Raw genomic sequence first — 11,530 nt, 5'->3', positions numbered from 1 at the left:
ATAAAAAAACTAAGATACCCAAGTTACCGGAGTCTACAATTGCCGACTGTTAATGTAGAGTAGGGATAGTGAGAAGTAACATTCAAGACTGAAGCAATTACCCCCTCTAGTGGTAAACTTTATACTGTACCAGGTTACTACACACACTGGTAATACAAAACATTGAGGACACCTGCTCTTTCCATCACAGACTATTTAAACATTTCAAATTCAGTGCAAAGTAATGTAGTGCATTGGTGTCTAGATCCCTCTTGGGTGGCAAAGTGTCACAAGAATCCTGTGGGGAGAGAAAACAAGAGAATACATTAAATTAATGGGTGTTAACTAATCAGGGTTCAACAAAGCACTTCAAGTCCTCAAATCCTTCAAAAGAGAGAGAGAAGGAGAAAGGAGTATGGTCCCTGCAGTAGGACTACATGCTGGCCATGAGGTTCTCCAAGTGGTACTCCAGGAGGCTGGAGAGCTCCGTGAACAGAGACTCTGGGTTAAAGTACCAGGCCAGCTGCTGGCCAAACATGTCATCTAGCAGAGCCATCAGCCCGCCCTGAAGAGAACACCACACAACACATAGAAAATGGCTCTGAGTTACTAGCTTATCAAGAGGAGAGAGACAATTAGAAATACTCCCCCTAAAATGACATTGGAACCTGGTTAACCATGAATAAGGAAGTAAAAAGGAAGTACACTAAGAATATGGAAGTAAACAGGAAGTAACCTCTTGACTCTTACATTGAGCAGCAGCAGGTATCTGTCAGCCTCTGGCTCCATGTTGGCAGCAGTGGGCAGGAAGGAGTACAGGAGAGCGTACAGATGCTCCACAAACCCACCGGCGTGCTAAAGGAAACAAAGGAGGAGAAAAGAGGAGAGAATAGAAGAGAAGAGGAATTTAAGTGAAACTGCTAATAGAGAGATATCAAAACATGTACCAGTGAGATGCTACTTACCACCATCATGGACTTCTGAGCTGTCATCATCCCAAACAGCACCAGCTCAAAGAGGACATCTATCATGTTCACATGATGGATCTAGGACAAGAAAACACGTTTGGAGAAAATAGGAATGATTTCATATAGATCAGCTACTGTGATGTATAAAAGACATGCATGTGGAAGAACTCAGTGAGACTTGAAAGAGTTAATGAACTCACCTTTGCCTCAGCCAGCTCCCTCTCAATATCATTCCGCTTGGAGGGGTCACTCAGGTAGTCCACAAAGTCGTTATAAGTACGGATGAACTTGGCCTCGTCCTATGACAAAGAAAAGAGCATCTTAGTGAAAAGAACACATTTCACCTCAGGGGCGCTCTCTTTCCCTTGAAAGAGAATGCGTTAGTGAGTTACCATGTGGTTGGCCTGAACCAGTGCGCCCAGGAGGACCCAGGAGGACCCACAAACAGATGGTTCCTGCTCAGGGTGGAACCAAGCAGGGTCTAGGGGAGAGGGAAGAGTTAGGGTGAGACATCTTCCTCTAGGAGAGAACAAGAAGTCACAGAGAGAAAAAGAAAAGTGTGTCCACTCACAGTGAAGGCCTGGCGCAGGGAGACGAGCCTCAGGGCGATGTCCTCCACTCTCTTGGTGGTAAGGTAGAGGCTATGAAAGGGAGGGATTGGAGCATGTCAACCATTAGAGTCAATGGGGGATAGCAGCATTATGACCACTATCCTTCAGCATCTGACAAGCCCAGACTACACAGACATTTAGAGGAACTCACTTTACCAGAGGAACCTCCCTCTCCTCAGGCAGCATGTCCTCCTCCCAACCCTACGACAACAAAACAAGCATTCAAAATCAGTGACCAATGAGCATACATTTAGTTTTACTTGTATTTAAGAGCATTTGAAGGCCACGGAAGGAGAGTTGTATGCCATTGAAGCTCGTCTGGAGGGTAGTTAACACAGTGTCCAAAGAAGGGCCAGAAGTATACAGAATGGTGTCATCTGCGTAGAGGTGGATCAGAGACTCACCAGCAACAAGAGCGACATCATTGATGTATACAGAGAAGAGTCGGCCCAAGAATTGAACCCTATGGCACCCCCATAGAGACTGCCAGAGGCCCGGGCTACAGGAAGCCGATTTTACACATTGAACTCTATCGGAGAAGTAGTTAATGAACCAGGCGAGGCAATCATTTGAGAAACCAAGGCTGTTGAGTCTGTCGGTAAGGATGTGGTGATTGACAGAGTCAAAAGCCTTGGCCAGGTCAATGAATACGGCTGCACAGTATTGTTTCTTATCGATGGCGGTTAAGATATCGTTTAGGACGTTGAGCGTGGCTGAGGTGCACCCATGACCATGATAGAGCATGATGCTTGCAACGCCAGGATAGTGGGTTCGATTCCCGTCATCACCCATACATAAACGACAGCAGGTTTTATTGTAAGTCGCTTTGGATAAAAGTGTCTGATGAATGACATATTATTTTTATATAGTCACTTACTTGCTATACAATGTAGAGAGAAAAAGGGTCAATTCAAGAGGGAGCTACGAAATGCATGTCCAAACATCGTTTTCTTTGCCTGATGTCATTAGAAATTACATATAATTAATCATTAGCTTGTTCTCAACAATATTATAACATTAATATACTTGTACTTGACAGTGTTGATGAAATAATAATGATCATTTGCTGTGACCATTACTAGTTTAGACTGCACCGCACTTGGTTGTATGTGTTCCATATTTGGTGTTGTGAGGTTAAATCTCAGAGTAAATCGTCGGTAACTTTTCAACCATATATGGTAGAGACATTGGGTTTAGACTATTGTTTTCTGACATAATGTTCTATTGATAACCTTGAATGAATTAATAATTTGATGTTTTTGGCTATTTTGCTACCAGATGCTTTCCTATATCGTTGGTATAATATAAAATACAAATACCAAATATTGTGTTTTATAAAGTCACTAGCTAGATTGGAAGAATGAGACAAACAAGGTGATTTTTTATTGTGTTGTTTAACTCCTGAAAGTATAGTCTTTGCCACAGTGGGCTATAAAGTCTTTTGGAGGACATATTGACCAAATTCAGACAAGGGGGCCACAGCCCACGGAAAAAAAGCACTGAAGGCTCTACACTACCGGTCAAAAGTTTTAGAACACCTACTCATTCAAGGGGTTTTCTTTATTTTTACTATTTTCTACATTTTAGAAAAATAGTGAAGACATCAAAACAATGAAATAACACATATGGAATCATGTAGTAACCAAAAAAGTGTTAAACAAAAGCAAATATATTTTAGATTCTTCAAAGTAGCCACCCTTTGCCTTGATGACAGCTTTGCACACTCTTGGCATTCTCTCAACCAGCTTCATGAGAAAGTCACCTGGAATGCATTTCAATTAACAGGTGTGCCTTCTTAAAAGTGGAATTTCTTTCCTTTTTAATGCATTTGACACAATCAATTGTGTTGTGACAAGGTGGGGGGGTATACAGAAGATAGCCCTATTTGGCAAAATACCAAGTCCATATTATGGCAAGAACAGCTCAAATAAGCAAAGAGAAATCATTACTTTATGACATGAAGGTCAGTCAATACGGAATATTTCAAGTGTAGTTGCAAAAACAATCAAGCACTATGATGAAACTGGCTCTCATGAGGACCACCACAGCAATGGAAGACCCAGAGTTACCTCTGCTGCCGAGGATAAGTTCATTAGAGTTACCAGCCTCAGATATTGCTGCCCAAATAAATGCTTCATAGAGTTCAAGTAACTGACACATCTCAACATCAACTATTCAGAGGAGACTGTGTGAATCAGGCCTTTATAGTTTAATTGCTGCAAAGAAACCACTATTAAAGGACACCAATAAGAAGAAGAGACTTACTTGGGCCATGAAACACAATCAATTTGTCCTTTGGTCTGGAGCCCAAATTTGAGATTTTTGGTTCCAACTGCTATGTCTTTGTGAGATGCGGTGTGGGTGAACAGATGATCTCTGCATGTGTATTTCCTACCATAAAGCATGGAGGAGGAGGGTATATGGTGTGGGGGTGCTTTGCTGTTGACACTGTCTGTGATTTATTTAGAATTCACACTTAACCAAAATGGCTACAACAGCATTCTGCAGCTATACGTCATCCCATCTGGTTTGGGCTTAGTGGGACTATCATTTGTTTTAATAAATTATTATAAAAAAATAAAAACAATTGTTTGTTACTTTTACACCTTTTTCGTGGTATCCAATTGGTAGTTACAGTCTTGTCTCATCGCTGCAAGTCCCGTATGGACTCGGGAGAGGCGAAGGTCGAGAGCCGTGCGTCCTCCAAAACACAACCCAGCCAAGCCGCACTGCTTCTTGACACAATGCCTGCTTAACCCGGAAGCCAGGCGCACCAATGGGTCGGAGGAAACACCATACACCTGGCAACCCTGTCAGTGTGCATTGCGCCCGGCTCGCCACAGGAGTCGCTAGAGCTCGATGGGACCAAACCCTCCCCTAACCCGGACAACGCTGGGCCAATTGTGTGCCGCCCCATGGGTCTCCCGGTCGCGGCCCGGCTGCGACAGAGCCTGGACTCCAACCAGGATCTCTAACTGCACAGCTTCCCTTAGACCACAGCGCTACTCAGGAGAATTCATTTGTTTTTCAACAGGACAATGACCCAACACACCTCCAGGCTGTGTAAGGGCTATTTTACCAAGAAGGAGAGTGACGGAGTGCTGCATCAGATGACCTGGCCTCCACAATCCCCCGACCTCAACCAAATTGAGATGTTTTGAGTTGAGTAGGACCGCAGAGTAAAGGAAAAAACAGCCAACAAGTGCTCAGCATATGTGTGAACTCCTTCAAGACTGTTGGAAAAGCATTCCACGTGAAGTTGGGTGAGAGAATGCCAAGAGTGTGCAAAGCTGTCATCAAGGCAAAGGGTGGCTATTTGAAGAATCTCAAATATACAGTATGATATGTGTTGATATGTTTCACACTTTTTTGGTTACTACATGATTCCATTTGTGTTATTTCATAGTTTTGATGTCTACACTATTATTCAACAATGTAGAAAATAGCATTTTCTTCTTTGACGCACCTTATGTCTAAACTTCTTTACAGTGAAATGATCTTGATTGGTGATCTCAACTGGTGTTGGTTAAAACCGGTGTCTGATGATTTAAAAATGTTTTGTAATTCTATGAATCTTACCCAGTTGATTAACTCACCCACTCGCCCAAATCTTAAATGCCCAGATAAATCTACCCTGATTGATTTGATATTAACAAATGTTCCACATAAATATTCTGCGGTTGGTGTTTTTTGTAATGATTTAAGTGACCATTATGCTGTTGTTGCTGTTAGAAATACTAAGGTTCCTAAGAAAAACCCATGTTTTATTCGTAAGAGAAATTTGAAGTGTTTTAATGAGCAGGCTTTCTTTCATGATTTGTTTTATTTTGACTGGAGCAAGATTGAGCTTATCCCTGATGTGGAAACTGCCTGGATATTCTTTAATTATGTTTTTTTCCAAATAGTAAACACACATGCCCCATTCCGCAGGTTCAGGGTTAAAGGGCGGGATAATCCATGGTTTTCTTCTGAGCTGTCTTGTATTATTCACGACCGTAATCTAGCCTGGGCTAAAGCAAGGAAATCATGTTCTGATGCTGATTGGCTTATTTTTAGGCAGTTACGAAACAAGTGTTCTTTTCTTCTCAGGAAGGTCAAGTCTGAATATTTTATGTCTGTTTCCACTGATAACCTGAATGACCCTAGAAAGTTTTGGAAGGCTATTAAGTCTATGTCTGGTAACAGTAATGTTAATGAATTACCGTCATGTGTTTTGAAGGACTCTCTTGCTGTATATGACAAAACTGAAATGCTGAATTGTTTCAATGAGCACTTTGTATCATCTGGTAGGCTGTTTGATTCAGTGTCCTCTGTCTCTGTACAACCCTGTGTGGATGAACCAGTGTCCTCTGTCTCTGTACAACCCTGTGTGGATGAACCAGTGAGAGCTGGTCAAACTTTGAGCTTTTTGCCATTCTCAGTGCAGGTGGTACATAAAGCCCTGAAATCCTTAGATCAGAGAAAGCCTGCAGGTCTTGATCATTTGGATCCCTGCTTTTTAAATCTGGCAGCTGATTTCATAGCTGAACCACTTACATATCAGTTCAATCTAACCCTGGAATGTAATGATATTCCGAAAATCTGGAAATCAGCATTTGTCCTACCACTTTTAAAAGTGGGAGATCCAACTCTTTTAAATAATTATAGGCCAATCTCAAAGCTGTCACCCCTGGTGAAATTACTTGAAACCCTTGTGAGTGTACAGCTAAAATAGTTTTTATTTACTAACTCTATTTTATCAATGTACCAATTGGGCTTCAGGAAGAAGCATAGCACAATTACAGCAGCCATGAAGCTTTTAAATGATATCACTGAAGCCCTTGACAAAAAACAACACTGTCTCACTTTTTATTGATCTCTCTAAGGCTTTTGATACAGTTGATCATGCTATACTAAGGCAGAGATTGTCGAGTGTAGGTCTTTCAGAGCATGCAGTTGCATGGTTTGCTAACTATCTGTCTGATAGAACTCAGTGCACTCAATTTGATGGGCTTATGTCTGTTAAATTGTCTGTCTTTAATGGTGTGCCCCAAGGCTCTGTACTTGGTCCTCGCTTATTCACTATTTATATAAATGATTTAGACAAAAATGTCCAAAATGCGCAACTTAATTTTTATGCTGATGATACTGTTATTTACAGTTGTGCCTCGTCTCTTACAAAAGCTTTCCAGAACTTGCAAACTGCTTTTTATACTGTTCAACATACCTTGTGTCAATTGAAGCTTATCCTCAATACTGACAAAACTAAACTAATGGTGTTTTCTAAAGCAAGAAATAGACCTCTGAACCTTTCACCTATTACTACCTGTCAGGGCAAGGAAATTGAGGTTGTAACCTCATATAAATATCTTGGAATTATAATTGCATATTCAACAACTTACAAAAAAATTGAAGCTGAAATTGGGATTTTATTTTAGGAATAAGGCCTGTTTTTCTTTTGAAGCCAGGAGGCTATTATCAGCTACATTTATGCCTTTACTAGACTATGGGGATATTTTATATATGAATGCTTCCGCTCAGTGTTTGAGATCAATTGATACCCTTTACCATGGCACTTTGAGATTTTTTTTAAACTGCAAAACCCTTACGCACCACTGCACTTTGTATACCAGGGTTGGCTGGCCTTCTCTAGTCACTCGTAGGCTCAGTCACTGGTATACTTTGATTTATTAAGCCATTTTGGGTTTACTACCTTTTTATTTGGGCATTTTTATTGTTCAGAAATGTGGTGGGTACTCTCTTCGTTCGCTGGACTTTATCCTGCTAACTGTTCCAAATGTCCGAACTGAATTTGGTAAAAGGGCTTTTATGTACTCTGCGCCATCGTCTTGGAACGCCTTACAAAATACTTTTAAACTGGAAGAACTTGTCCCGATTGGTATTTTTAAATCACTGATGAATGATCTTGAGACTGATTCCCTGACCTGTCAATGTTTTTAATTTGCTGTTTTTGATTTTTGTTATACTCTTGTGAATTCAATGGTTTCTACTAGATTACTTGTAGTTTTTCATGTTGTTTGTCTGTATTTTTGTAATGACTTGGTGCTGCCTATCTTGGCCAGGACGCTCTTGAAAAGGAGATTTTAAATCTCAATGAGCCCTTCCTGGTTAAATAAAGGTTAAATAAATAGTAAAAATAAAGAAAACCCTTGAATGAGTAGGTGTTATAATAGCAATAAGGCACCACTGAGGTTTGTAGTATATAGCCAATATACCACCCCTCCTTGGGCCTTACTGCTTAAATAACCCATATCTCTTTTATAACAGGATATTATCATTGACTATATGAAAGTGCATGTATGAATGAGTCTGATTTACCGTTTTCAATGGCAGGTTCACCTTCTGAAGCCGGATGAGGTTCCCAAAGCGTGCTGCACAACCACCAAGCTCAGTCCCATCTCTGTACTCTTCTACGCTGACAACAACAACGTGATCCTAAAGAAGCATCGCAACATGGTGGTCAAGACCTGTGATGCCTGTGACACCAGTGGTAGCCCATCTATCTATTCTTAATTTTAATCAACTTAATTGCCATTGTTCCAAAAGAAACAAACAGGGTAAAATAACTTGCAACCAGCAGTTGATAGCAATAAACTGTCAATATGCTGATAAATAGTATGTATCTAATATATTGATTTTGAGTCAGAGTGGTATATGAACAACACCCATTGGGCCTATAACCATACTTCACTTTTGATTAACTAAACTATTCAAATCTACAGTAATTCAGATAATTACATCACCCCTTCATGTCATATATTCTGTGACCAATCAAAGCTGTAAAGTACTGTATCATAAGTATATCAATGCTAAAATGCTGCCCTTTTGATGACTACAATATCTTATTGAACCATGAATTTGTCATTGTCTCTTTCAGAAGTACTAAACATGGTTTGCAAAAAATACACGTTTTTCTTCTTCTTTAATCATACTTTTAACCAGTACAAGTTAGTAACAATGGAAAATGGCAACAAACAAAAAAATGTTTGGCCATTTTTGTATGTACGTTGTAACAAATACACAGTGATGTATGTCCTTGTCAACAGATATCTGGAGGACTGCATACGGCTATATTTGTAATAAACTATACTGAACAAAAAAACGCAACATGTAAAAGGTTGGTCCCATGTTTCATGAGCTGAAGTTAAAGGTCCCGGGAAATGTTCTGTACGCCAAAAAAAAAAAAAGTGAGCATTTCTCCATTGCCAAGATAATCTATCCACATTGAAAGGTGCACCATATCAAGAAACTGATTAACTAGCATGATCATTGCTGGGGACAAAAGGCCACTAAAATGTGCATATTTGTAACAACACAATGCCACAGACGTCTGAAGTTCTGAGGGATTGTGCAATTGGTATGCGGACTGCAGGAATGTCCACCAGAGCTGCTGCCAGAGAATTGAATGTTCATTTCTCTACCATAAGTCGCTTCCAACTTCCTTTTAGAGAATTTGGCAGTACATCCAAACGACAATTTTCCTGCCTGCTAGCCATTCAAAATATAACGATTCCTTTTGGGTGTCAGGGAAAATGTATGGAGTAAAAAGTACATTATTTTCCTTAGAAATGTAGTAAAGTAAAAGTTGTCAAAACTATAAATAGTAAAGTACAGATACCCCCCAAAACTACTTAAGTAGTACTTTAAAGTATTTTTACTTAAGTACTTTACACCACTGTATGTGTTTCAATAGAGTCTGACGTTCAGGGTGGTTGGACATATAAGATGGGGTGCTGGTGAGCTTCTGCCCCCATTTTAGGTCGTCACACAAATATTCCCCCACCCATGTCCATTGAATCATAGTAATTACACCTTGCTTTAAGGAAGCATAGCAAGAATGAAAGGAATCAATTTATCATTGAATGATTTATAAATCTCGCTTATTAAACCATCATTTCCAGGGGACCTATTGTCCTTAAGGCTTTTAATACAGTCTTATCTCAATTTCAGATAACTCATCCCTGAAATCATTATCTTCTTAGCTACTTCTTTGCTACATTGTCTAAGAAAAGATCCATATTGGAAGTTGGCTGGGCTGATGTATACAGATTCTGATAAAACTGGGAAACATGCTGAGAGATTTCTTTTGGATTTTTATTGGGAGTATTATTAATCATTAATTGACATATGGAAGGAAGTCTTTTCGCCTGCCCTTTTTTCTAAATTAAAGAAATATCTTTAATCATCTTGCTCTTACAAACGCTTCCCGGGCCTTTTCCTCGTAGAAACAGTCTAACTGCATTTGCAATGATGATAGCTCCAGTAATTCCTGATTAGTTAGTTCCCTTTTTTTAGTTTAATCCATTATTCCCTTTATGATGTCATATTCTTTCTCTCTCTTGGCACGAGCAATTTCTTTCCCCATTGAAATAGCCAAAAGCCTTAATCAAATTTCCTTAGCTCCCAGTAACTTCCAAACATATTCATAACACAGGCACAATTTGTCACGTTCGTCATAATAAGTGGACCAAGGCGCAGCGGGATATGAGGACATCTTCTTTTAATAAAGATGACGAAACACGAAACGAACACTTTTACAAAACAAAACAACCGTGAAGCTACAAACGTTCAACATAGACAATTACCCACAAACACCTAAAGCCTATGGCTGCCTTAAATATGGCTCCCAATCAGAGACAACAATAAACAGCTGTCTCTGATTGAGAACCAAATCAGGCAACCATAGACTTTCCTAAACACCTACACTGAACACAACCCCATACATACTACAAAACACCCTAAACAATACACACACCCTAAACTAGACAAAAACCCACAAACATCCCATGTCACACCCTGACCTAACTAAACTAATAAAGAAAATCAATATAACAAAGGCCAGAGTGTGACACAATTCCTGTATTTATCATTAATTCCTGCTACTTCCTTCTTAAATACTTCATTCTCTAGTAAAGTCTTGTTCATTTTCCAGTAACCTTTAACTTTTTTTGGTTGACAAACCATGCATATTTATCTTTATTGAGATCCCGTTGTGGTCTGTTAAAATCAATGGTTCGATCGAGACTGTATCAACCTTGTCAGCAATATCTTCAGATATCAGCCAGAAATCAATACGGGATTGTATAGATAAATCTTTGGTACTCCATGTAAACATAATCTTATCTGGGTTCTTATGTCTCCAAATATCTAGAACACCTAACCTTAGACATATATTCCTTATCTCACAAACAGAATTGCTATCCATAGGAGGCCATCTATCTAGATTATCATGTAATACTGTATTAAAATCTCCACCCCATATTACTTTGGCCAATTGAAATTTAGACATCATTTTACTTATTTTCCTCTCAATGTCTCAAAATAAAATACAGTTACTTGACTTGTTATTGGAAGCTTAAGTATTTACAACAATGAATTGAACATGGTTAACATCTACCAATAGTATAATCCATCTCCCTGTATTATCTGCTTCATGACTCAATATATGAGCCTTAAAGTTGCCTTTTAAAATAGGGACACCTGCTGACCGATTAGTACCAAATGAAAACCAAATGTCATTCATATCATCACCATTGACACTTCCAAAACGCAGTATCTGTGCAACAGGCATGAGTTTCTTGAATGAAATAAGTCGGCACTCTTACCCTTACAATACAAAAATAAAGATCTCCTTTTCAAAAAATGACAGATTCCCCTGGCATTAATAGAAAAAACAGAAATGGACATTTACTATCAAAGTGACTATATGAAGAATATTAAACTTGTATACGTTCACATGAATCGGGTTCTCATAAAAAGAAAAGGTCTTACTAGTTGCAAATAAAAACATACCTTTGCACCACGTAAGTGGTTGATCTAAATTATATATATATTTATACAATTGCAAATAACATTGTACCATAGATTGGTAAAAACGAATAGCCATCAAGCTAACATTAAGTGTCAGTGCGAATTTCCCTGCCATAAAAAAAATATATATAAAAAAAGTTTGGCTCACACAAACAATGCTCT

The 11,530-nt window shown here is 39.2% G+C and overlaps 1 long non-coding RNA gene across 2 annotated transcripts; it reads right to left on the bottom strand.

The window, feature by feature from the left end:
* Positions 1 to 1,385: 1,385 nt before the first annotated feature.
* LOC120039219 lies at positions 1,386 to 7,994 on the bottom strand. 2 transcript variants are annotated; one of them, XR_005475334.1, is made up of 4 exons: positions 7,877 to 7,994; positions 1,710 to 1,759; positions 1,519 to 1,588; positions 1,386 to 1,428 (listed from the first exon to the last, which is right to left on the bottom strand). It is a non-coding gene; the product is annotated as an uncharacterized LOC120039219 (long non-coding RNA). The 2 variants fall into 2 exon arrangements; XR_005475335.1 differs by having other exon boundaries at positions 1,715 to 1,759.
* Positions 7,995 to 11,530: the final 3,536 nt, after the last annotated feature.

This window comes from Salvelinus namaycush, unplaced genomic scaffold (genome assembly GCF_016432855.1).
Source record: "Salvelinus namaycush isolate Seneca unplaced genomic scaffold, SaNama_1.0 Scaffold260, whole genome shotgun sequence".
NCBI lineage: Eukaryota > Metazoa > Chordata > Actinopteri > Salmoniformes > Salmonidae > Salvelinus > Salvelinus namaycush.
Note: the sequence above shows the minus strand (reverse complement) of the source record. Positions and strands in the feature narration are given on the sequence as shown.